The sequence below is a fragment of the Pinus tabuliformis genome, chromosome 6 (genome assembly GCF_031772625.1).
Source record: "Pinus tabuliformis cultivar Carrire ecotype Pingquan chromosome 6, CPIR1, whole genome shotgun sequence".
NCBI classification, from domain to species: domain Eukaryota; kingdom Viridiplantae; phylum Streptophyta; class Pinopsida; order Pinales; family Pinaceae; genus Pinus; species Pinus tabuliformis.
Genome location: NC_142292.1, coordinates 662,198,313 through 662,225,981, shown reverse-complemented (window position 1 = coordinate 662,225,981; position 27,669 = coordinate 662,198,313). Strand labels below are relative to the sequence as shown.

Here is a 27,669-nt window from a genome sequence, read left to right as displayed (position 1 = left end):
GTTATTATCAGAAACTTGTTTTCCTATAGAGCATTGCTTATCACTCATTTTTTTGATATGATATTGAATGAAAACTTCTTCCTATTCAAGTTGCCATAATGAATTGCTAGGGCTTTGTATGCAGATTTTTATTTGTTGCTGTAGAGGTTGCCATGGCCCCTAAAAGTGAGAATGATCCAACATGGTTACATTGCCATTTGAATGAAAATGGGATAAAAGTTTCAACTATTGTGGGAAGAAAATTAAAGGTGGGGGGATCCATAGGATTAAGGAACACTTAGCACATTTGAGAGGCCACCTTGTGATAAAGTCTCTGATGACCTAAAATGTCATATGATGGGTTTGATTGAAGCCTTCCTACTAGAGAAGAGCAAGAACAAGAAATTTAAAAAGGACATAGGTAGAAATAAAAAGGATGATGTTGTTTTCATGGATCCTGATCTTAAAGCACATATCCTTAGTTTTGAAGAATCCTCTAATTTCGTTGTTAGAATTGGATATGATCGTGTGTCTGCTTTTGGCCTTAGTTCATCTAGTTTGAAAAGGGCATGTATAGGGATTGACTCTTTGTACCTCGCATCACCCTTGGTGCTCCACCCACCATTGATGCCAAATGGAAGAAGATAGAGAAAAAGGCTATTTGACAATGCATTGTTAGATTGTGGTATGATGTAGATATACCTTTCAGTGTTGCTAATTCTACATATTATTAACCTATGATTGATGCTATAGCTACATGTGGTTCTGATAAAATTGGAAACTAGGACCAAACTCCATATGGGTCATCTTATTTATGACAACTGATATTTTTCTTGGATTCCTCTCTCTGAGAAGTGTAGGATTGATCTAAAGATCATCTGATTCTGACATGTACAAATGAGGTTATGAATTTATTTTGATTATGGTCAAATTGTCAAGGTCGGCCAACAAACTTATGTAGGCTCCGAAGCCCAACAGTGACGTCTATTCATCCTCAATGTTGCATATAAATAGAAGGTGACTTAGCCTCATTTGGACACAATCATCTTCACACTTCCCTCTCTCTCCACGCGTTCGAAATTTCAGGAGAGCGAAATTTCAGGGGGCCGAAATTTCAGGAGACTGAATTTTTGGAGAGTTTGATCAAGTGTTGACCAGCATGTGTTGACCTCCTATGACTATGTTTTTTTTGAGGGCTATCTTTGTTTGGGTAGGCCTCATTTTTGGGCACAAAAATCGAGGCTAAACGTTGACTGTTGATTGCAGCGAGGACTGACTGCAAGTGGGTTGTTTGACTAGACTTTGACTGATCCAAATTTCACTGTTTTGAGGGTTGTTTTATCTCGCTGTTTGGAGGCTAAAGTTGATTGAAGTTGACCAATTTGCTGAGGGTCAAATCTGCCCTGTTGACTAGCGTTGACTTTTCTGGTTAGGGCTCTTTTGCTGCTGTTATAAATTATCAGATTTGTAAATTGTACTATCTCTCTCTGCTGAACTATTGAAGACTAAAAGAAGATTTGATCAAGGGTTTCTCCACATTAGGGTTTGTCCCACGCTAGTGCCACATCTAGTGTCCTCTTGTCTTGGCTTGTCTTCTATTGTTTATGTTTATGTTCATACTGCATTTTACTACCATGTTGATGTGATTGCTAATCTGGATATTGATACTGGGCTAATAAAGAAATTGAAGTAAAATTGCTCTAAAGCATAGAACATACCATTGTTGCCTAAAATAAACATGGTATCAGAGTTGAGGTGAAGACAAAGCCCAAGCAAGAGTGAAAAAGCAATCGCCAAAGACAGTTGGACAAGGACAAAAGGTTCAACGGATTCCTTATTCTACTTCTTGCTAAAGACAAACTCCATGGTAAATCTGACTATCATGGATGGAAGATGTCTCTTGATTTGACCTTGGAAAAAAAAGAAGTGATGGACTATGTGTAGGGTAAAATCCATGAACCTCCTTCAAATGCACCGGCTGATGCGAAGACCAAGTACAATAGGGCTGAAGTCAAAGCAAAGAAAATTATCAGGGATTCTATTGACAAGCATTTGGTGGTCTACATCTCCGAATTGAAGACCTCCAAGGAGATCTACGACAGGTTTGTCGGCATGTTCAAGGCAATGTTGCACGAAACGGGGACTTTTTTTGGAAGCGGGGATGTGGAAGTGTCATTTTCCAAAATTCTAGGAAGCGAAGCATCTCAGTGTCTCAGAAGTGTCTACTGTATATATATATATATATATATACATATAGTTATATTTATATATTTATATTTTTTTGCATTTATATTCAAAACAAACATCCCAAATACCAAATTAGTTGTAGAAGACATGACAACATGCATATTTTTACATAAATCAAGATAGATATGGCATCCATGATTCCATTGAACATCAATGATCAATTATTCGAGCATCAATCATCTATATTCTAGCAATTACAAACATACATCAAATTTTTAAGCATATTATAAAACATAAAACATACATCATATTATGATTTATCTAGCAAGTGAGCAATTGTCAACAATTGTCATGTCCAAAATTCAAATAATAATGTTTACAAAATAGTCGCTTGGTCACCACTAAGACAAAAAGGTTCAAATTCACAATAAGCCTACAAGTCTAATGATAGATTTATGACAAAAACAGTAAATTGTAAATCTATCTACTAATCACTCCTCCCTCCACCACGAAGAGAACGTGGCAGTGGGCCTCCATGTGGTGGCAATGAAGAAGATGGTCCCTGTGGAAGTTGTGGCACTAAAATTGATGAAGACCAACCCTCTGTTGTTGGTGTTGAACCATGGAACTTGGGAACCAAGGGACTAGATGGGGGTGGCATCTCAACTCGATCATCATCATCCTGGAATTGCTCAAAAAATTCATACAAAAAAAACCACTAGTTAACAAAAAAAATTAAAAACAAGAATTAGAGAAATGCTTTATAAGCAAAATTCATACCACAATGGACATACCTAGATAAGAGCATCCTCTAATTGCTCTAATTGCAACACTCCATCCTCCAAATTGGGCTCCTCTGGATTCCTGTCCCAAACCTTAAGGTCTTTATTAGTCTTTGCATCATCACAGTAATGGGACAACAATCGCAAGTTGTAATGAACATAAACCAAGCTCTCTGCCCGGTCTAAACTCACCCTGTTCCTTGTAACACTGTGGATGAAACAATAAGAGCTCCAACAACTCTCTGTAGAAGAAGTGTTTACCACTTGTGATAGCACCTGCAATTCCAAAGTCTGTAGAAGTGGAGTTGCACCTCCATGCATGTTCCACCACTCAAGAGAAGAAAAAGTCTCTCGATCTCTAATTGCATGCATGCTCCCAAATGGACCAGTGCTAAGCGTATAGTTGCTCAACTGTTTCCATACCATGGCAACCTCCTCCTCATCAGGGACTAATTTACTCAATGCAATCATATATTTTTTGTGAACCTCTTGATCTTGGTGTGTTTTTCTCCTGCTCCCCCCTAGGTGCTGGTGTTGAAAGCCACGATGGATGATAGTATTTAGGTGTCAAAACATATGCTAATGCATGCAATGGAACATTTAGCATTTCCCATCAGTTTTCCACCTCTGCACGAATATAATTGTACAAGGTGATATCTCTAGGCTCAACAATGTCTTTAATCTGCTCCAACATGCTATCCATTTGCTCATACACCTCCCCAAATATTGGTCGATCTGAATCTCCAAAATTGGTTTGGTGAATTGCAAAACATATTTAACCTGTGACCAAAAGTACATGTCAAGAATAGTGTCCTTGGCTACATTAGCACTATCTCTACAATGTTGCACGAAGCGGAAGCGGAAGCGGGAGCGCGGAAGCGTTATTTTCCAAAAATCTAGGAAGCGAAGCGTCCGCGGAAGCGTCTGCTATATATATATATATTTTTATATTTTTTTGCATTTATACTCAAAACAAACATCCCAAATACCAAATTAATTGTAGAAGACATGAAAACATGCATATTTTTGCATAAATCAAGATAGATATGGCATCCATGATTCCATTGTAGTTACTAGTATGTACAACAATCATCTATATTCTAGCTATTACAAACATACATCAAATTTTTAAGCATATTATAAAACATAAAACATTTAAGCATATTATAAAACATAAAACATAGAGCATATTATGATTTATCTAGCAAGTGAGCAACTGTCAACATTTGTCATGTCCAAAATTCAAATAATAATGTTTACAAAATATGTCACTTGGTCACCGCCAAGCCAAAAAGGTTCAAAATTCAAATTCACAAGTCTACAAGTCTAATGAGTAATCTATGACAAAAAGTAGTAGATTGTGAATATATCTACTAATCTCTCCTCCTTCCACCACGAATAGAACGTGGTGGCGGGCCTCCACGTGGTGGCAATGAAGAAGATGGTGCCTGTGTAAGTCGTGGCACTGAAACTGATGAAGAAGAACCCCCTGCTGTTGGTGTTGAACCATGGAACCTAGGAACCAAGGGACCAGATGGGGGTGGGGGTGGTGGCATATCAACACGGTCATCATCATCCTAGAATCGCTCAAAAAATTCATGCAAAAAAAAAAAACACTAGTTAACAAAAAAATTAAAAACATGAATTAGAGAAATGCTTTATAAGGGAAAATTGGAAAATTCATACCACAATGGACATACCTGGATAAGAGCATCCTCTAATTGCTCTAGTCGCAACACTCCATCCTCCAAATTGGGCTCCTCTGGATTCTTGTCCCAAATCAACAAATCTTTATTAGACTTTGCATCTTCACAGTAATGGGACAACAATCGCAAGTTGTAATGAACATAAACCAAGCTCTCTGCCCGGTCTAAATTCAACCTGTTCCTTTTAACACTGTGGATGAAAGAATAAGAGCTCCAACACCTCTCTGCAGAAGAAGTGTTTACCACCTGTGATAGCACCCGCAATGCCAAACTCTGTAGAAGTGGAGTACCCCCTCCATGCATGTTCCACCACTCAAGAGCAGAAAAAGTCTCTCGATCTTGAATTGCATGCATGCTCCCAAATGGACCAGTGTTGAGCGTATAGTTGCTCACCTGTCTCCGTACCAATGCAGCCTCCTCCTCATCAGGGATTAATTTACTCAATGCAGCCATATATTTTTCGTGAACCTCTCTATCTTGGTGTGGTTTTTTCCTGCTTCCCCCCCAGGTGCTGGTGTTGAAAGCCATGATGGATGATAGTATTTAGGTGTCAAAACATATGCTAATGCATGCAATGGAATATTTAGCATTTCCCATCGGTTTTGCACCTCTACACGAATATAATTGTACAAGGTGGTATCTCTAGGCTCAACAATGTCTTTAATCTGCCCCAACATGCTATCCATTTGCTCATACACCTCCCCAATTACTGGTCGATCTGAATCTGCAAACTTGATCATGTAATAAATTGGTTTGGTGAATTGCAAAACATATTTAACCTGTGACCAAAAGTAACTGTCAAGAACAGTGTCCTTGACTGCATTAGCACCATCTGTGTCAGTGTTAATTTCATCCCATGTTTCAGCACACACCAGATTAGTTAAAGCTTGTCTCACCCTCACTAGCCGCCTAAAGTTGAGGTAATAACTAGCAAATCTTGTCTTTGCAATTTTAAGCAATTGCAACTTGGAGTAAGTGCCATAGAACTAGTTTACCCTTGTATGCCCTGTGATGAATTTAATGAGCTGCTTCCCTTTCCTGTAAACCTCAGCAATCCACCCACAATCTTTGTGTTTCACAATATCATGCATCAAAAGGTTCAATGTGTGAACCAGGCACCCAGACCAAAAGATGTGTGGATGAGTACGCTCAATAATTTTTCCTGCTGCCTTACAATTTGTTGCATTATCTGTGATCACTTGAACCACATTATTCGGACCAACATCTTTGATTGATTTCAATAGGAGATTTGCAATGTTTTGTGCAGTTGCACTGATGGAGGAGGAGTCATGACATGCAATAAATACTGCACCACTAGAAGAAACACCAAGAACATTTATCAAATGTTGGTTTCTAATATTTGTCCACCCATCTGATACAATGGATACCCCAGAATCCACCCACTCATGTGTAAAACGTGTCAAAGCTCTTTGAACCTTAGCTTTTTCTCTTTCTAATAACACTGTTCTAGCTTTCTCATAGTTGGGGGCCTTGTATCCTTTTGGGGCTTCATTGATGGCCTTTACCATGTCATGCCAATAGGGAGAGCGAAGCACATTGAATGGTACACCGCAAGCACAAAGAAAACGGACTATCTTTCCATCCACATCATCACTCCCAGCAACATTAAGGAAATCCCCTATTGTTCTTCTACCTCCAGAGGTTGCAGAAGTACCATGAGGAGATGGGCAACTACCAAATTTAGAGGTTGCACTTGATTCAGAATGAGTTTTTTGTTTCTTGTTTTTTTGTTGTGCAGCCATCTCTATTTGGATGTATTTTCTTCTTTCTTCAGTTGAAATGTTTGGGCAAATTTGTACCCCCACAGAACCCTTTTTTTCATCACTGTCCAGCACCCCACAAAGATGCCTCCTCAGACGGGTATATGAACCACAATATGGTTTTCCTCCATGACAACCATGAGGGCACACAAATTTGTAAGATCCACCACCCTTTCCCCCATCAAGTTTGGTCACATAGTTCCACAAGGGTGTTGATGTACCTTTCCCATCTTGTGCTTCAGTGTCCCCTTCAAGTTCATCCCCTTCCTCTTCAAACCCTTCCTCCTCATCATACATTGGGTCACTACTATTAGGACCAAGTTCATCCCCTTCCTCTTCCCTTCTATTCTTCACCCTTGCCATCATTAAAACCAAGAGTGGAATGATACATAGAAGCCAAAAGAACACCATCTTGGAAATTTGGAATATGGATATAGGTGGTGGACAACCTGTAAATAAAGGAGCAAGTAGAAACAATGGGAAAGAGTAGGAGAGGGAGGAGAAAAATACAAATTTTTTTTCAAAAAAACAAGGGAGTTTGGGGTTTGAACTTACCTCTTTAGCTCTTGTAGATGAAGTCCTCCAAGCTCTTGCTCCAAGCTCCTCCTCCTTCTCCTAGCTCCTCCTTCTTCACTCCTCCAAGCTCTCCTCTCCTTTCCTCTCTTCTCTTCTCCTCTCCTCTCTTCTCTTCTCCAACTCTCATAAACTCAAAGTGAGAAAATGAGGAATGAATGGGAGCTTTATGCTTTTCATTCCTCACCCTAAACTCACCCTAAACTCACCCTAACCCACCCCCTCATTGCTAAGTTAAGTTAACTTTAAAAAAAAATTAAAAAAAATGAGACATTTTTCCTTGCCCGCGCGGTTTTTTCGGAAGCGCTCCGAAGCGCTCGTGAAGCGTACGCTTCCGGGCCCGAAGCGTGGCGCTTCGGAGGCCCGAAGCGCCATCCGAAGCGCGCTTCGGGGCCCACGCTTCATAAAAACCAGGAAGCGCATTAAAAACTCGGAATCGCGCTTCGGGATTTTTGGAATCGCGCTTCCTGGAGCGCTTCCGGAACGCTTCCGTACGGGGCGCGATTCCGGCCTAGGATCCGGGGGGGGGGGGGCGCTTCTTGCAATGTTGTATCTCTATCAATGTTAATTTCCTCCCATGATTCAGCGCACACCATATTAGTTAAATCTTGTCTCATCTTCACTAGCCGCCTAAAGGTGAGGTAATAACTGGCAAATCTTGTTTTTGCAAGTTTAAGCAACTGCAACTTGGAGTAAGTGCCATAGAAGTAGTTTACCCTTGTATGCCCTGTAATGAATTTAATGAGTTGCTTCCCTCTCTTGTAAAGCTCATTAATCCACCCACATTCTTTATGCTTCACAATATCATGTATTAAAAGGTTTAATGTGTGAACCAGGCACCTAGACCAAAAGATGTGTGGATGAGTATGCTCGATAACTTTTCCTGCTGTCTTACAATTTGTTGCATTATATGTGATCACTTGAACCACATTATTCGGACCAACATCTCTGATTGATTGCAATAAGAGCTCTGCAATGTTTTGGGAAGATGCATTGATGGAAGAGGAGTCATGACATGTAATAAATACTGCACCACTAGCAGAAACACCAAGAACATTTATCAAATGTTGGTTTCTAATATTTGTCCACCCATCTGATACAATGTATGCCCCACAATCTACCCACTCATTTGTAAAACGTGTCAAAGCTCTTTGAACCTTTGTCTTTTCTCTTTCTAATAACATTGTTCTAGCTTTATCATAGTTGGGGGACTTGTATCCTTTTGGGGCTTCATTGATGGCCTTTACCATTTCATGCCAATAGGGAGAGCGAAGCACATTGAATGGTACACCGCAAGCACAAAGAAATCAGACTATCTTTCCATCCACATCATCCCTCCCAACAACATTTAGGAAATCCCCTATTGTTCTTTTACCTCCAGAGCTTGTAGAAGTACCATGAGGAGATGAGCTACCAAATCTAGAGGTTGCACTTGATTCAAAATGAGTTTTTTGTTTCTTGCTTTTTTGTTGTGCAACCTCCTCTATTTGGATGTATTTTCTTCTTTTTTCAACTAAAATGTTTGGGCAAATTTGTATCCGCACAACACCCTTTTTATCATCACTCTCCATCACCCCACAAAGATGCCTCATCACACGGGTATATGAGCCAATAAATGGTTTTCCTCCATGACAACCATGAGGGCACAAAAATTTATAGCTTCCACCACCCTTTCTCCCTTCAAGTTTGGTCACATAGTTTCACAAAAGTGTTAATTCAACTTTCCCCTCTAGTGTTTCAGTGTTCCCTTCAGGTTCAACTTCATCCCCTTCCTCTTCAAACCCTTCCTCCTCATGATACATTGGGTCACTCATAATGGGACCACTACCCTCTTGTTCTTCTTCCCTTCTATTCCTACTCCCCCTTTCCATCATTAAAACCAAAAATGGAATGATACATAGAAGCCAAAAGAACACCATCTTGGAATATGGATATAGGTGGTGGACAACCTGCAATTAAATGAGCAAGTAGAAAGAATGGGAAAGAGTAGGAGAGGGAGGAGAAAAAGACAAAAAACAATGTCAAAAAAATGAGCGAGTTTGGGGTTTGCACTTACCTCTTTAGCTCTTGTAGATGAAAGTCCTCCAAGCTCCTCCTTCTTCTAGCTCCTCCTCCTTCACTTCTCCAAGCTCTCCGCTCTTTCTCCTCTCTTCTCCAAGCTATTATAAAATAAAAGTGAGCAAATGAGAGATGAAAGGGTCTTTAATCCCTTCACTCCTCACCCTAACCCAAGGTGGACCCACCCCAACAAAGAAAAACAAAAAAAGGAAAAAAAAAAAAATCGTCACTTTGTGGCTCGTGCGACGGAAACGACTGCTTGCCCAGCGAAGCGGTTGCGATCCGCACAGATTTGACCCGAAATGTCATGGACGACGGAAACGATTACTTGCCCAACGAAGTGAAATGCAACGGATTGTACGATCGATCTGCCATACGAAACACGTTTAAGAAAACCGAAACGCAGATTGGGCCGTACGTTTCCGAAATATGGGAAGAACCATATTTTTCAGCCCGATCCTTGTTTCGGTTTTTCCGAAACGCATTTTAGAGGGCGGATCACCCACGGATCCATACGGATCGCATTTCGAGCTTTTGATCCGCGGGGGGGGGGGGGGGGGCGTTTCTTGCAACACTGGTTCAAGGTTAGTAATGCTAATTAAATTCTATTTCTCAAGAATAAGTTGAAGGATATTAAGAAGGGCAAGGACAAGGATATTCAATCCTATTTCTTGAGGATTATTGAGATCAAGAATGATCTACTCTCGATTGGAGAAGTCATTCCTGATAGGGAACTTACTCTCACCACCCTTGGAGGACTCCCACCTGAGTGGTATGTATTTAGAACCACTGTCCTCAACAATGATCGAATTCCAGGGTTTGAAGAATTGATGTCGAGATGCATTTAAGAAGAAACAAGAATGGTGGAGCAAGAAATGCCTTCTAATAAAAGCAACCCCACTGCATTCTCCGCTCATGCCAAAAGGAGAAATAATGCAGGGTTTAAAGGTCATTTCCATGGAAAGCTTGGATCCAAGGGAGGGAGGAAGGACAGGTGCTTTGTTTGCAATAAGTTTGGCCACTATGCAAGGGAGTGTCCAAATAGAAGGGACACATTACATGATGATGATCACAATCGTTCCAGGGGCAACTTCAATAACAACGATCAAAGGAATGGCAGGTCTAATGGCAAAGGAAAAAGGAATGCGAGACATCAAGGAAATGGTTGACCCTCCAAGAAATCAAGGAATTCCAGGTATGAAGAATCAAATGTTGTTAGCAATAAGCAAAAAGAGTACTATTTTATATCGGCCCTCTCCATTGCCTGGAGATTGGCTGATTGATAGTGGTGCCTCAAGGCACTTCAACGGATACAAGGAAGCCCTCTCTAATCTGATAGAAAAGGAGACAAACTTGGAGACGATGCCACCTATCCCGTGAAGGGAGTAGGGAATGTTACCCTTCAATTGAATCAAGGTAACACTATTCATTTGCAAGAAGTACTATATGTACCTGATCTCAAGAAGAACCTGGTGTCCATTTTAGCCATGGAGGACAAAATATTCAGGGTGGCATTCATCGATGGAAAGGTATGTGTTTGGAAAAGAAATTTTGAAGATGCTTTTACTCTTGGGTTTAGGGTTGACACTTTGTATCAAGTTGGAGGAAGTACATTGGGAGCCATGTCTTGTGACACATCTCTACAATCTGAACTATGGCACCAGAGGTTTGCCTATCTTCATTATAAGGTTCTACCCGATGTGAGATAGATGGTGACAGGTATGCCCGAGTTCAAAGTAGAGCATGAGGGTGTATGTCTAGGATGTGCCGAAGGAAAACTTACAAGGGGACCATTCCCCTCAAGTAATAGCAAGACCACAGATATATTGCAATTGACCCACTTTGACATATCTAGTATGATGCCCGTAAACTCTTTGGGAGGATACTTATATTATCTCACCTTTACAGATGATTATTATTGCAAGACCTGGATCTACTTCTTGAAGAAGAAGGATGAAGTGTTCACCTGGTTCTGACACTTCAAAGCCTTGATCGAAAACCAATTCAAGAAGAAAATCAAGATATTGAGGACTGATAATGGGACCAAGTACGAATCCAATGAATTGCAAGATTATTGCAGAGAAGCTGGCATTAAGAGGGAGACTACAACGCCATAAACTCTTGAGCAGATTGGTGTGGCTGAAAGGAAGAATCGCTCTATTGTAGAAGCTGTTCGTGCCATGCTTCGTGATCAAGGCCTTCCGAAGTTTCTATGGGCTGAAGCTGCCAATACCGCCGTGCATGTTCAAAACCGATATCCTCATCAAGCATTGGACTCCAAGACTCTCGAAGAAATGTTCACTGGTAAGAAACTCGTTGTCTCTCATTTTTGAATTTTTGGTAGTCCCGTATATTTTCATGTGCCGAAAGAGAAAAGAAGCAAATTGGGTGCATCTGGGAAGAAATAAATCTTTGTGGGCTATAGTGAAAATTCTAAGGGATATAAAATTTATGTGGCTAGTTAAAAGGAACTTGAGATAAGTCATGATGTCACCTTCGACGGAGATATGGCCCTTAGGAAGATCAACAACCTTCCTATCCTAAGGAAGGACAAAGAAGCTGACACCGGAAATCAGGGTGCAAAAGAAGACGAAACGATGCCTGATGTTGATGAACCTATGGATCCTATTGATCCTCCTCATGAGCCCTCCTCCTCCAAAAGGAGACCCTCATGGCTTAGGGAGACTCTCGAAGATGCCGAGAGACACATTGCACCCAAGGGAACTTTCCGTGAAAGCAAGAAGCCAAACAGGTATCAATGATATTTGATCACCCTTTTCACCCCCTGTTCGGAAGGACTTCTATATCCTCCACCGGACCATTGGTAGCTCCAGTAGTTAACAATTAAACTAGTTCGGAGAATTGGCCCCTTCCATAGTAGCCAGCAGCACCAACTCCAGAATTACGTTGGGATGGGGGAAATAAAGTTGCCCTGGGTGAAGGAGCATGCTTTCATTATTGGATTGATAGCTAGTCGATGGAGCCCGCCCCAACAGCATTGGATTGTTCAAAATGAGCCTTCATCATTCGAAGAAGCCGTGAAGCATCAAGTATGGAAGGATGTTATGAATGAATAATACTAGTCAATTACGAAGAATGATGTCTGGGATGTGGTCCCTAGACCCCAGGGAAAATCGGTTGTCACCTCTATGTGGCTCTACAAAATCAAGCATGGAGCTGATGGAAGTGTAGAAAAGTTGAAGGCTCGCTTTGTTGCTCGGGGCTTCTTTCAAAAGGAAGGTGTAGATTATGATGAAATATTTGCACCTGTTGCCCGATACACCACCATCTGCTCGATCACAGCTCTTGTTGCCTTGCAAGGATGGAACCTACATTAGATGGATGTTAAGACCGCTTTCTTGCATGGTTCAATCAAAGAGGAAGTCTATGTGGAATAACCCGAGGGGTTTGAGGTTCATGATCGGGAATCTCATGTATGCAAGTTGAAGAAAGCTCTCTATGGATTGAAGAAAGCACCTCGGGCTTGGTATGAGAGGATCGATAGCTATCCGTTGAAGCTAGGATTCACTAGAAGTGAAGCCGATTCAAACCTTTACTTTAAGGTTGAAAATGGTAAACCTCTCATTCTGGTATTTTATGTGGACGACCTCTTTCTGACAGGTTCAAACCCTCTCATTCACAAATGTAAGAGGGAGTTGGCTTCTGAATTTGAGATGAAGGACTTAGGACCGATGCACTATTTCCTAGGGTTGGAGGTCTGGCAAAAGCCAGGTGAAATTTTCCTCTCTCAAGGAAAATATGTTGTGAAGATATTGGAAATATTTGGGATGGTGGATTGCAAACCTGTGACTACTCCGATGGAGCTTAACTTTAAGAAGCTATGTGGTAGTGCTGCTGGACCTGAATTGGGAAATGCTTCTGAGTATCATCAACTCATAGGAGAACTAATGTTCTTGGTGAACTCCTGTCTGGACATATGTTTTGCAATTAACACATTGAGCCAATATATGGTTGAGACTCATCATATACATTGGATTGGTGCCAAGAATCTTCTGAGATATCTTCGGGGCAAAATCACTCATGGACTGAGATACACTGCCGGAGATGTGAGGCTACATGGTTATTCTGATGCTGATTGGGCTGGCAGTGTGGTGGATCACAAGAGCACTTATGGATGTTGTTTTTCTTTGGGTTCTGCTTCGATATCCTGGATGAGCAGGAAGCAGAAATCAGTTGCCTTGAGCACCGCCGAGGCCGAATACATAGCTGTTAGTATGGCCTCCTGTGAAGCTGTCTGGTTGAGGAAGCTCTTCAGTGAGCTGTTTGGACATGTGCTGGATACCACCGTGATCCTCTGCGACAACTAGAGTGGGATTCGATTATCAGAGAATGCCATGTTTCATGATTGCTCCAAGCATATAGATACCAGGTACCACTTTATTAGAGATATGGTACAACAAGGAGCAATAAGGCTCCATCACATTGGGATTGATGAGTAGGTCGCCGATATTCTGACAAAGCCCCTGGGGAAGGTCATGTTCTTGGCCTTTCGAGAACGACTTGGAGTTGTGGAGAGACCCTCTAATGATGGTCCTGTATGAGATGGACATTGAGCTTTGGGAGCTCCAGGGTGCTTGGGGTACTTCTTGGAGCAATGAGCAACCATAGGGTGAGTGGTTCAACCTTCCCCTAGTGGTTTGCTGTGTTTAAGGTGAGTGGTTCAGCCTTCCCTTGCGATACCCCTTAGCGACATGTAGGTAGGATGAGTGGTTCATCCTTCTCCTGCTGAGACATCCTACCTATGCAGTTTGGGACTCATGGGAAGTACCTCTCATCTGGTCAATGAGTAGGGAAATGAGGATAGGGACCATAGTACTATCGATGGACGCATCGTGTACTACCGTACTCCCTATGCTAGGGTGACCGATATTGATCTGGGATCAATTGGAATTTGGAACCGACTTCAGGTCAGTAAGAGTGGTATGAGACACTCTCTTTTGATTGGAATTGACTTCGTGTCAGTAAAAGTGGTATGACACACTCTCCTTTGATTGGCACTGACTTTGGGTCAGTAGAGAATAGTATGATACATTCTCGAGCACTTCTTCTGCTTCATAGTTCAACAGAGCAGAGCAATGCATTGATGGCATAGATAGTATAGATTGGTAGATGGATTAGCAGATGGAGTTCTCCTTGGTTGAGAGGGAGTGTTAAAATTGGCAACTAGGGTCAAACTCCACATCGGTCATCTTATTTATGACAACTGATATTTTTCTTGGATTCCTCTCTCTAAGAGGTGTAGGGTTGATCTAAAGATCATCCGGTTCTGACAAGTACAAATGAAGCTATGAATTTATTTTGATTATGGTCAAATTGTCAAGGTCGGCTAGCAAACTTATGTAGGCTCAGAAGCCCAACAGTCATGTCTATTCATCCTCGACGTTGCATATAAATATAAGGTGACTTAGCCTCATTTGGACACAATCATCTTCACACTTCCCTCTTTCTCTCCACTCGTTCGAAATTTCAGGACGTCGAAATTTCAGGAGAGTGAAATTTCAACGGGTCGAAATTTCAGGAGAGCGAAATTTCAGAAGGCCAAAATTTCAGGAGAGCGAAATTTTAGGAGACCAAATTTCAAGACAGTTTGACCAAGCGTTGACCTCTTTTAGTGCATTTTTTGTGAGGGCTATCTCTGTTTGGGTAGGCCGCATTTTTGGGCACAAAAATTGAGGCAAAACGTTGACTGTTGACTAGTGTTGGCTGCAGCTAGGGCTAATGGCAGGTGGGCTGTTTGACCACTGGGTGGAATTTGACTATTTTGAGGGCTATTTTATCTTGCTGTTTGGAGGCTGAAGTTGATTGAAGTTGAGCGATTTGCTAAGGGTCAAATATGCCCTATTGACCAACGTTGCCTTTTCTGGTTAGGGCTCTTTTGCCGCTGTTATAAATTATCGGATTTGTAAATTGTACTATCTCTCTCTGCTGAACCATTGAAGACTAAACAAATATCTGATCATGGGTTTCCCCACATCAGGGTTTGTCCCTGGCTGGTGCCACATCTTGTGTCCTCTTGTCTTGGCTTTTCTTCTATTGTTTATGTTTATTTTCTATCTGAATTTTACTATCTTGTTGATGTGATTGTTAATCTGAATATTGATATTGGGCTAATAAAGAAATTGAAGTAAAATTGCTCTAAAGCATAGAACATACCAATCTTGCCTAAAATTAACAGGTTCGGGCTTCAAAGGCCCTAGTTTTCATGATATCCGGGGGTCACTTTTACAGAGTTGAAGCAATCATGGACCAAATGGGGTGCATGATTATGTCTGATGGATGGATTGATGGAAGATCCTGCTCCATTTTAAATTTCTTAATTGCTTGCCTAAAAGGTACCATGTTTTTGAAATATGTGGATGCATTTGATCAGAGGGAGGATACACAATTATTTTTTTGTCTTTTGGATGAAGTGGTTGTGGAAGTAACGGGTAGATAATGTTGTACAAGTGATCATAGATAATGCCTCCAACTATGTTGCAACTAGAAGGATATTGGAGGAAAAACACCCCACCATTGGTGGATTCCATGTGCAATCTATTGTTTGGACCTCATGGTTGAGGATATTGGCAAAATTGCAAGGGTGGAGAATGTTGAGAAATCAATACTAGTAGGATTAGGGTTAGATTTCTCTTTCTTGATAATTACTTGTGAATTATGTTGAAATTCTTTCACTTATTTGTTATAAGAAATTACCAAATTATGTGTGCATGAAGATCATAAAAACACAAGACATAAGATGTAGGCACTCTGCTAGGGAAAAACCCATATCTAGGGGAAAAGCTAGTCAAAATCTATTCCTTCAATAGTTTTCCTTGAGACTCTTCAACCTAGACAAAGACCTCCTCCACACCAAGCCAACCTCTCTTTCTTCGATCCAACCTTCGACCTAGCAGCAACAACACTTTGACCCTAGCAACTTCGACTTGGCAGCTTCCGACATCAACAACAACTTCGACTTTGACAAGGAGACTTCGATCTCCTAAACTAGCCCACACGAGAGAGAGAGAGAGAGAGAGAGAGAGAGAGAGAGAGAGACCAAAACTTCAATTTTGTTCTTCCCTTCCTCCTTGACCAAACTCGCACTCCTTTTAGCTTCCTTCACCTTCGCACTTTTCCCAACTTCCAGCTTCCAGCTTCAGATATCGAACTATGTGTGAGAGAGTGAGATGCTCCAAATGAAGTCGAACTGTCTTCCTTGAGGCCGACTTGGTGTGGAGGTTACATAATTCATTTTTGACTCAAAAATAATTCTTCTTACATCATTCGAATGCCCAAGAAGGGTCTCATAATATATACAATGACCCTAATGACTCATTATTAATCCTAGGAGTCCACAATGGAGACTTTGACTAATAAAATGATGGCCCAAGCATGAAACCCATGCTTTAATAAGTCATTGTAACAATAATAAAAATTCTTTTGACAAATACATTTTATGAAGATCGAACCTAGTTACATTTTTCAACAAAGAAGTGTGTGGAAGAAGCAAAATCCGTTGTTAGGTATGTGTACAACCACTCATGGGGTTTGAACCTTATGAGAAAACACATTAAGGGTAGAGAGCTTGTTGCAACAAACTCTCTTTCGTTGCTGATGGTCAACAAAATGGGTAACCCCATAGGAGGAAAATTTTCTCCAACATTTGATAATTAGCCAAATAGAAAACCAGTTAGTAGCTCTTTCTGTCCACCATTTGATGATGATATGCCATTTGCATCAACCATGTGCTTCTCCCCATTCGACGTTTGCACTTGGTGTTAGTTTTTGGTAGCATCGGAAGTGCTGTAGCCTTGAAAATTGGTGGAGAGGCTAAGGCACATGAGTTTTAAAGAACCTTGAAACCGTTTGGTGAAATTCTACCCGGTTTGTATTTTATTAAAATAATTAATATTTTTAATGGAGTTCCTAAGTCTAAACTTATGGAAATTAAAAATGTGTATTAATCAAAATATGGGTGAGAATGATTTAGAAGGCAGATCAAGTCAGTAACAATAATAAAAATTCTTTTGACAAATACATTTTATGAAGATCGAACCTAGTTACATTTTTCAACAAAGAAGTGTGTGGAAGAAGCAAAATCCGTTGTTAGGTATGTGTACAACCACTCATGGGGTTTGAACCTTATGAGAAAACACATTAAGGGTAGAGAGCTTGTTGCAACAAACTCTCTTTCGTTGCTGATGGTCAACAAAATGGGTAACCCCATAGGAGGAAAATTTTCTCCAACATTTGATAATTAGCCAAATAGAAAACCAGTTAGTAGCTCTTTCTGTCCACCATTTGATGATGATATGCCATTTGCATCAACCATGTGCTTCTCCCCATTCGACGTTTGCACTTGGTGTTAGTTTTTGGTAGCATCGGAAGTGCTCTAGCCTTGAAAATTGGTGGAGAGGCTAAGGCACATGAGTTTTAAAGAACCTTGAAACCGTTTGGTGAAATTCTACCCGGTTTGTATTTTATTAAAATAATTAATATTTTTAATGGAGTTCCTAAGTCTAAACTTATGGAAATTAAAAATGTGTATTAATCAAAATATGGGTGAGAATGATTTAGAAGGCAGATCAAGTCATGTTTTAATCTTATCCATTGATTAGAGACTTAATCTCAGCCGTTTAAGACTCAACTGGAAAAGTATAAAATGGAGGCTTGGGGTTCATTTGAAAACAGAGAGAGCGAGAGAGAGAGAGAGAGAGAGAATTGATCTGGAGTTCGATTTCTGGGGCTAGGAAGTTGAGAAATTTGAACTAAGTGATCATTCAGCAGCAGAGGGGCAGTGAGAATCTGGGAGAAGGACTTTCCGGAGAATACTGACAGAGAGGCAGAGAGAGCTTGCAGAGAGGCAGCGCAGTAGTCGGGAAAGGCTGACGCCGGGCCAATCTGGGCCCATGCAGTCCTGACGCAGAGCTAGAAAGCTGCCTGTCACGTAGAATCCAAAATTGCTGGAACAACCAGAATTGCCGAGAACTATTAGAACGGCTGGGAGAGCTAACACAGAGGGCAGAGAAGCCTACACAGGGCCAACGCAGAAATTAGTCGGGGTTACCCAATCTTGTGCCGGATCAGCTAGAATTTTGCTAGGTGAAGTGAGGTAAAACTCACTCAGATTTTCCGCCAGTATTTTCTCTGTAAAGGATTGCTAGATGAGCATCCTAGATTTGTATTTAGATATTTCTCCTGCATAATAATAAACCCTCAAAACTGCTGCATCGGTTTTCCCACATTGGGTTTTTCCAGGGACTTTTGTGTCCAAAAATAAGTGTGTCCTATGTATCTTGTTCTTTGCTCTGTTTTCTGTTTCATGAGATCAAATATTTAATTAGTGTAGGCTGCATAAGTAATTTACTTCAGTATTCAGAAGAATAACTTGATGAATGTAATTTAAAAAATCAAGTAGGTGAAGTAGATTTAGATTTGCAGCAGTAGGGGTTCCTTCAGTAGTTGGAATCTTCACACTTGGATGAAGGTGGGTTGCTATTCAAAAGGTACTTTGATCATTTTGCAATTGGGTATGTTGTTGCCTAATCCACACCTTGGGTTATGTGGAAGAAATCTTTAATCCACTGGGTGTGGCCTTGGGGGCAAGTTTCGATTTGAGTTGCTGTTACTCAATCTCAATTCCTCTGTCTAGGCTAACTTCTAGTGAAGCCAAGGGGAGTAGACCCTAAGAAAAAGCTAAGGCCAAGTAAGTTATTAGTAATGTTAAACAAATCATTCTTGAAGTTTTATTAAATTACCAAAAACATGAAATTAACAACATATAACTAGAAATCATATAAATAAACAATTCGTTCTCCCTATGATGAGCAAATTGGCCCTCAATTACCCTAATTTAGGCCTCGGAGAATGAGTCATGGCCTCCATAAATTTAATTAATTGGGCCTCTTGGAGCATAACAAATTCATCCTCAACAAGATATGCAATTCAACCTTCCTAAGTTGAGTATTTCAGCCTCCTCCCAACTAGAAATCAATCTCTTCAGCACAATAATTTCGGCCCTCTCCTTGATAGACAAATCGACCTCTTGATGGATCAATTCGGTCTACTGCAAAGATCACAATGATTAACTAGGGTGGCTTTACAACCACTGGAACTAACTACCACCAGCTAGGGTGTATGTTCCAACACCAAAATTGGGAAATATTGAGGGGTTCTTCGTCATTCAGTAAGCTACTCGAGCTCCTTGTCAATTCGCAAATAACTCTTCACATATCCCCCCTTGAGTCTCCTATTTTTTATAGCATTTTCGTCCTTTGAAAACCATGGGTGGTAAGCAAAAACCAATGGTCACTTTATTTTTCTAAAGTGACTTTTACCACCTTTATTTAATTATTTATTAATTTATTCCCTGTTGAATCCCTTTTTTTCGTCAATAGCCCAGGGATCCAGATAGGTTATGACTTCGAACCTCTCATGCTTCTATGGATTGGAAAGGGGCATTACAACATTTTTCTCCTTGTGATTGGTGTTTTCTCTCTTGTGCCTTTTGATGGTAGGACTGTATTTTCCCTCTCATAGTGCACTCATTTTAGAGTTCATTGTGGCTATACATGCTGATTTTTTCACCCACAGTTATATATCAACCACATATTTCAAGCTGATTGGGGGGTTTGGCCAGTAAATTTTGTCTAATATTTTGGTTTTAGGTCTGAAACTAGGGGTTTCAGTTTGTTTTTAGGTCTGTTCTAGGTCTAAAAATAGGGTTTTCAGCATTTTTTAGACAAATATTTTCTAGAATGTAGGGTTTCTACCAGTCACTTCTATTTCACGGTTCACCAGCACCCTTCTTCTTTGGCATTTTTTGGTCCTTTTAGTGGATTCAAGGAGATTTTTTGTTGCCCTCTTCTAGAACAGTGATCACCATTTTGTTCTCTTTCAGCCAAGAATCTGCAGTTTTTGTTAGGGCAATGATATTTTTTTGATAATTGTTATTATAAGGTTTCAAAGCCCTCATTGGTGTCTTTAGCGGGTTCTCTTGAGGTATTTCTGGAGATTTTGTTTTCTTGGGAGCGGATGGACTGCTGCTTTAGTACCGATATGGATGTGCAGTTTGCAGATCAGGTTGATCTGGATTCAGAGGAGCATACTCTTGGTATTGACTCCACCTTATTTGGAATTATTATTCATATTTGAGGGATTTGTACTTTTTATTGGATATTGTGGTCTACTCAGCCAAATCTGATTTATTTGAGATAAATACAACAAATTTCCTTGTTATTTATAAATTGCTTTTCCAACTTGTGCACTATTTGATGGTTATTTCTGTGTCCTTGAGGGTGTAATCTTCAGTTATCTTGTTCTTTAAAGTTAAATCTTCAAATTTTTTCCATTAGATCATCTTGTTGATTGATGAACACTAAAATTGGAGTCCAGATTAAATAGAGAACATAACCTTCAGGAATGTTTTGTCTTTGTCCTCCTTTTCCCCTTCCCCTTTTTTCAAAGATGAACACAACGAAATATTTTTCCCATTAGTTCCACGTTAATTTTGAATCTGGAAGAATAATAGATGTTGCATAGTACTTACTAAAAACATTGGTATTAGATGTTTCATCATTCATATTACTTAATAATATGATAGCACATATTACGTGTGAATTACTGAGGCAACACTGCCAAATGTTGAATTCTACTTTACATGCATCCATTTTACACAAACACAATAATGTTCAATACTTCCGGAGTTTTAAGATGCAAGGTGTCATGGAAAATAGAGGAATAGCATAAATACATGAGATGCAATCTTATATAGCGGCAGGGAAGGAAGTATGCTTTTTTATATTATAAAATATCTCTGTAGATGATTGTTTCATATGAACTTTGTAGGGGGCTGTAAGACTTACAAAGAGTCATTGGCAATGATCTGATTCCTCCTGTCCTTTACATGTCTCCTTGTACTGTCTGTCCGAGGGCTGGAAAGTTGGGCTGTTGTAACCATTGACATAATTGCCTTATTTGTTAAGACTTAATCAGACAATACATAAAGGTAGTACATTATACAAAGAGACCAAGCACACAGATAAATGAATGCCCTTTTTATTACAATAAGACTTCAATAAATACACCTCTTACAATACCAAAATGCACATCCACATCAACACCCAGACTGGTGAACCTTGACAACATACTGTAGGTTTTAATGGGAACTGGGAGAGGTTTCTATACTTATTTTTGACATGAAGTGCTTCTTCTTTAGTAAAAATTAATGTTCCACCAAGACTCCGGGATGGGGAGATGCGGGTTCAGGGAGACGCACAAGGGGGATGGTGAGATGTCGGGGTATATATATATATATATATATATATATATATTCAATAATGAAAGCATAAATTTATTGATCCATACATAATTGAATTAAATAATGAAATACATCATTCATCCATACACCACGAGATTCAATGATGAAATCCATCGATCCATATTCATCATTCATCATACTAGAATCTACATTGATTTAAAAATTAAAGGTGTCATTCATCATTCTTTTTTTTGATCCCGTAAGAGTGGGGCCTTCCATTAATCAAGAAAAAAATACATAATGTACACTTTGTAAAACGGAGCCAAGAACAACAACACCAGCTTTGTACTTGACTCATACAAAACAACAAAAGGAATGATACATACACCACCAATGCACTGCTCATACTCAAATCTTCGCTCTTGAAAACCTGCCTTCCTTCTTAACCCGAAAGATAAATTTAAAAGTGCTAAGGAACTTTCGGGTCCGCTAAACTTTGTAAGTCTCGCACAACAGGGAACCCGACATTCCTCAATGACGAGGGCCCAGATAACCTACGACCCACATAAACCAATGGCCCACATATCCGACAACCCACAAAGCAGCAGTGAGTGACCTGGCAACCTGAGGAACGAGCGATCCAGCCCTCGGAGATCCGACGATTTTAACTAATTTCGGAAGAACCAACAAGCCCACTCCTTAATTGCCAATCGGACCTGATGAGAAATCAAAACATCTTTCTATGAAATTTCGGGTCCGTTTTATGTAATAACCCTCGATTAGTTTTATAACCCGACTCCTGTGCGATCCAGCCCTCGCCGATCCGACGGTTCAGAGTTGATTTCGGGCCAGCAACATGCACACCCTCTATATTTCCAATCGGACCCGATGGGTGGCCTAAACCGCTGCTCTATAGTTTTTTGGGTCCGTATTATGGGATATCCTTTGCGCAACTATCCGCCCAAAATCCGTCAGATGCTGGCGCTTGTTGCCATCGATGGAGCCGCCTGTCAACTTGCTCAATGTTTACCTCTTGCTTCTTCCCTGTCATTGGTTTGCTTTCTACTGTCTCCATTGGTCTATTTACTGCTTGTCTTTCATACATTGAAAATACTCCCTGTCTGCGATTGCCTGTCTGTGACAGTCCTCGTGCAGATTCCCTGAGGGTGTCGACTCCCACGCATAGCTTCTGTTATCTCTTGTACAGAGCACACCCTCATTTGCTAGACGATCCGCTAATTTGTTGGCAGTTCTGTGCACATGAACAAATCTGAGTGTTCTTAGGGCTCTCAGGTGGGATTGTATACGTTGATAGACCTGCAATAACCGCTAGTGGTTTGAAACTTTTTCTGGTGCTGTGCCGTTGCCTATCTTTTTGACTGAATTAATTGTCAATTCAGAGTCTGCCTCTATGATGGTATTGTGTAAATTGTATTCAATCAAGATTTTTAGGCCTTGCTCTAAGGCCATGAGTTCGCCATATTATTAGTGGCATTCCCCAAATGACTATGAAAGATGACTTTTATGTTTCCCTGTTCATCTCTTATGACTCCTCCATAACCAGCAACCCTAGGGTTTCCCTTAGAGGCTCCATCTATATTAAATTTCAAAAAGCCATGGGGGGGCGGTTGCGAGAAGTCCTTCCCCGCTGTTGTATGTCTTACGATCTTGCTTATGCCCTAGGGGACAGGTGACTAGAGACCCAAATGCAAAAGAATATGAGCATCCTGGTTTCGAGGAGGGTTCTCGGGGGGTTGCTTCAGAAGGGTGCTCACAGTTTCTTTGAGCTGTCTTAAAATTTGAGCTATGATGCTCTGGGTTGAGCCAGTTCTGTTCTTGAAAATCCTATTGTTGCGTTCTTTCCATACATCCCAGATCAAAAAACCTGGAATTAGAGTCTAGGCTTTGTTGACTGTTTCATTTCTGAGAAGTCTTTCCTCCAATTCGTCAAAGTGCCAGTGATGCTGTTTTCATCCTTGTCAGTTTGCCTGAAGATTGAGGCTACCTAATTCCATAAGGTAGAGGTGAATGTGTAGAGGTTGAGTAGGTGATCCAGTGTTTCTTCTTGTAGACCACATTACTGGCATCTAGATGGACCAACTAAACCTCTTTTTCTTAGATTTTCCAAAGTTAGAACTTTTTTATGTTGTACCAACCACAGGAACAGTTTGATTTTCATCCAGTGCGGGTTTTGCCATAGGTCCTTCCATATCTTATCAGGGTTTGGAAAGTCAAGCCCAGTGGAAATTCTTTTGGCTTCTTTGAGGTTGAAGTTTCCTTTGCTGTTTCTTCCCCATTTTAGTTGGTCAGACGAAGTTGAAGTTAAAATCTTTCTCTATTCCAAGATCACTGCAAGAGCTTCAGCTTGGGCCTTCAAAGGGGTCTCTTCACTGTATATTAGGTCCCTCCAAGTTCTCCATTTGCCATTGTCCCTTGTCTGATCCCAAAAGTCACTAACCCTAAGCAACCCTTTATTGTCAATGTCATTTTTGAGAATGTCTAGTCCTTCTCTGCATAGGTTAGGCTCCTGCTGCCAGTTATCCTCCCAAAACCAGGCTAGGTTTCCATCTCTGATCTCCTAGAAACTATGCTTCTGAACAATAGCTCTATTCTCCCAAGCATTGTTCCAAATATGGGAGCCCTTGATGAGCCCTGTCATTCGAATATGGTCCCTTTCTTGCCAGTTATTTGCATACTTCTGTTTCCAGAGCTTAGCCCAAGGGGTTCTCGTTTCCTTTAGCCATCTCCACCAAAGTTTTGCCCCCAAAACTTTGCTTAGCGTTTTAGGGTCATGAAGTCCCAAACCTCCTTGGGTCTTGGGTTTGCAGAGCTTTTCCCAAGCTACCAGAGCCCATTTCTTTTTCTCTTCCCCTTTGCCCCAAAGAAAATCTCTTTGGATGTTCCTGATGTGTTGTAAAACTCCTTTTGGGGCAGGAAGAGCTGAAAACATGAAGATGGGAATGGTTTGCAGGACAACCTTTGTAAGCACTAGCCGTCCTGCTAAGTTCAAAGATCTGCTTGTCCATTTCCTGATTTTGTCTTGCAGTTTATTAGTCATTGGCTCCCAAACTTCCTTACTCAGAGGTTTGTCGGTGAGAGGTATTCCCAGATATTTGGAGGGTAGTTGTTAAAATTGGCAAACAGGGCAAAACTTCATGTGGGTCATCTTATTCATGGCTAATAATATTTTTATTAGATTCCTCTCGTCGAGAGGTGTAGGATTGATATAAAGATCATCCAATTCCGATAAGTATTCATGGAGATATGAATTAATTTTGATTATGGAATTATTATCAAGCCGACCTACAACTCATGTAGGCTCAGAAGCCCAACAGTCGCATCTATTCACCCACCAACGCTGTGTATAAATATAAGAGGACTTTTTCTCATTTGGACTCACTCATTTCATCACATCTCTCTCTCTCTACTGCGCAGATATGAGTCTCCTCTCTACTGCAATGAAATGGGTCTCTCTCTCTCACACATGTGAAGCCGAAAGCTGTTGAATTTGAAGCTGCAACTGCAGAAGTAAAGATTGACTTGCGTGGCCTAGAAGATCTCCTCTTTGGAACTGCGCTGTAGGTTCATCTGAACCTCCTTTGAAAGCCGCAACTTTTGGTGGTGGAATGAAGTCAATCCGACGAACGGTTTGCAAGATATCGGCTGCCCTAGTTTGAAGCCGGAAACTGCTGAAACTGAAGCTGCAACTGCAGAAGTAAAGATTGACTTGCGTGGCCTAGAAGATCTCCTCATCTGAACTGCGCTGTAGGTTCATCTGAACCTCCTCTGGAAGCCGAAACTTTTGGTGGTGGAATGAAGTCAATCCGATTGTCGGTTTGTGAGATATGGTCTGCTCTAGTTTGATAATGAAGCCGCTAATGCTGATGCTACTGATCTAGGGTTTGCTACTGCTGATATGAATCAGAATTATTGTACTATTTCTCTCTGCTGAATTATTGAAGATAAAAGAAGATTTGATCAAAGGGTTTCCCCACACATTGTGGGGTTTGTCCCTGGCTAGTCACCACATCTTGTGTCTCTTGTCTTGGCTTGTTTTCTGTCGATCGTTTAATGTTCTATCTGCACTTTACTTTATGTACATGTGATTGCTAATCGGTGGAACATAATAAGAAAAAGAAGTAAACTGTTATAAGCATAGAACATACCATAACTTAACATGGTATCAGAGCTGAGGTGAAGACAAAGCCTGAGCAAGAGCAAGAGCAATCATTGAAGAGAAGATTGGCAAGGCTATCCTAAAAGAACTATGGGGTCTTCAACACTCTTTCCTGTCGAAGACAAGCTCCGTGAGAAAGCTGACTATCATGGATGGAAGATGTCTATCGATCTAACCCTTGAAGATCAAGGAGTGCTGGACCATGTAAGAGACAATACTGTTGAGCCTTCATCAAATGCATCTGCTGCTGCCTGGAACAAATGGAAAAATGGAGAAGTCAAAACAAAGAAGATCATCCGGGACTCTATCGACAAGCGCTTGGTGGCCTACATCTCTGATCTAGACACCTCCAAGGAAATCTACGACAGACTGGTGAGTTTATTTAAAGTTAATGATGCAAATCAAGTTTTGTTTCTTAGAAATAAGTTGAGGGAAATCAAGAAGGGTAAAGATGAAAGTATGCAAGCATACTTCTTAAGAATCACCGAGATCAAGAACGATCTCCTATCTATTGGGGAAACCATTACTGACAGAGAAATGGCACTCACAACTCTCGGAGGATTACCATCTGAATGGTATGTGTTCAGGACTACTCTTCTGAACAATAATGTAATTCCTAGTTTCGAGGAATTAATGGCTAGATGCATTCAAGAACAAACAAGGGTAGAAGAGCAGGAAATGCCCTTGCCTAAAGGTCCTCCTGCTGCTTTTTCTTCTCATGCTAAGAAAAGAAATAATTCTGGGTCTAAATCGAAAAGAAAGGCTGGATTTAAGGGTGGAAGAAAAGGACGATGTTTCATTTGCAATAAAGCAGGTCACTATGCAAGGGAATGCCCTGATAGAAAGGACTCTCACCGTGACGATGATCAAAATCCCTCTCATGGTAATCGAAGGAATGGAAAATTCAACATCAAAGAAAAAAGGAATGCGGGAAATCAAGGAAGAGGGCAACCATTCAAGAAGGCTAGAAATTCCAGGCATGAATCTAACACTGTTGACGATAAGCAGGCTGAATATTATCTACCAGCTGCTCTATCTACCTCCGCTCCTTCGGACTCAATGGGAATTTGGCTCATTGATAGTGGTGCCTCAAGACACTTCATTGGTTACAAAGAAGTACTCTATAATCTGGTAGAGAAAGAAACTAACCTGGAAGTTGTCCTTGGAGATGACATGAAATACACAGTAAAAGGTGTAGGCAATGTTTCTCTTAAATTGAATCAAGGTAATACGATTCACTTACAAGATGTATTATATGTACCTGATCTCAAAAAGAACCTGGTATCCATCTCGTCAATGGAAGACAAAGGCTATAAGGTAACCTTCAGCGATGGTAAGGTACGCATATGGAAAAATAATGTTAAAGATGCTTTGACTCTTGGGTTTCGAGTTGATTCTTTATATCAAGTCGGTGGAAGTCCGCTAGGAGTCATGTCTTGTGACACAACGCTTCAGTCCGAACTTTGGCATCGGAGGTTTGCCCACCTTCATTACAAAGCTCTACCCGATGTAAGACAAATGGTATCAGGGATGCCTGAATTCCAAGTAGAGAAAGAAGGTGTATGTCCGGGATGTGCCGAAGGAAAGCTCAAAAGGGGACCATTCCCTTCAAGTCAAAGCAAGACCTCCGATATATTACAACTAGTTCACACAGACATATCAGGTATGATGCCTGTGAACTCCTTGGGAGGATACTCATATTATCTCACTTTTACAGATGACCATTCTCGAAAGACCTGGATATACTTCTTGAAAAAGAAGGATGAAGTGTTCCCTTGGTTCCGACACTTCAAAGCCCTAATCGAGAATCAAACCGAAAAGAAGATCAAGATCTTAAGAATTGACAATGGGATTGAATATGAATCTAATGAGTTCCATGATTTTTGTAAAGAGGCTGGCATCAAGAGGGAGACTACTACACCATATACTCCTGAACAAAATGGTGTGGCAGAAAGGAAGAACCGCACAATTATGAAAGCTGTGCGGGCCATGCTACATGATCAAAGTCTTCCTAAGTTTCTATGGGCTGAAGCTGCAAACACTGCCGTATATGTACAAAATCGATGCCCTCATCAAGCATTGGGTTCCAAGACTCCTGAAGAAAAATTCACCGGTAAGAAACCTGATGTTTCTCATTTTAAAATTTTTGGAAGCCCTGTATACTTTC

The 27,669-nt window shown here is 40.7% G+C and overlaps 1 protein-coding gene across 2 annotated transcripts in view; it reads left to right on the top strand.

Annotated features, from left to right (window-relative positions):
- LOC149260346 (rsm22-cox11 tandem fusion protein 2, mitochondrial-like) overlaps positions 1–27,669 on the top strand; it is a 561,260-nt gene that overhangs the window by 57,337 nt on the left and 476,254 nt on the right. The window lies entirely within an intron of this gene.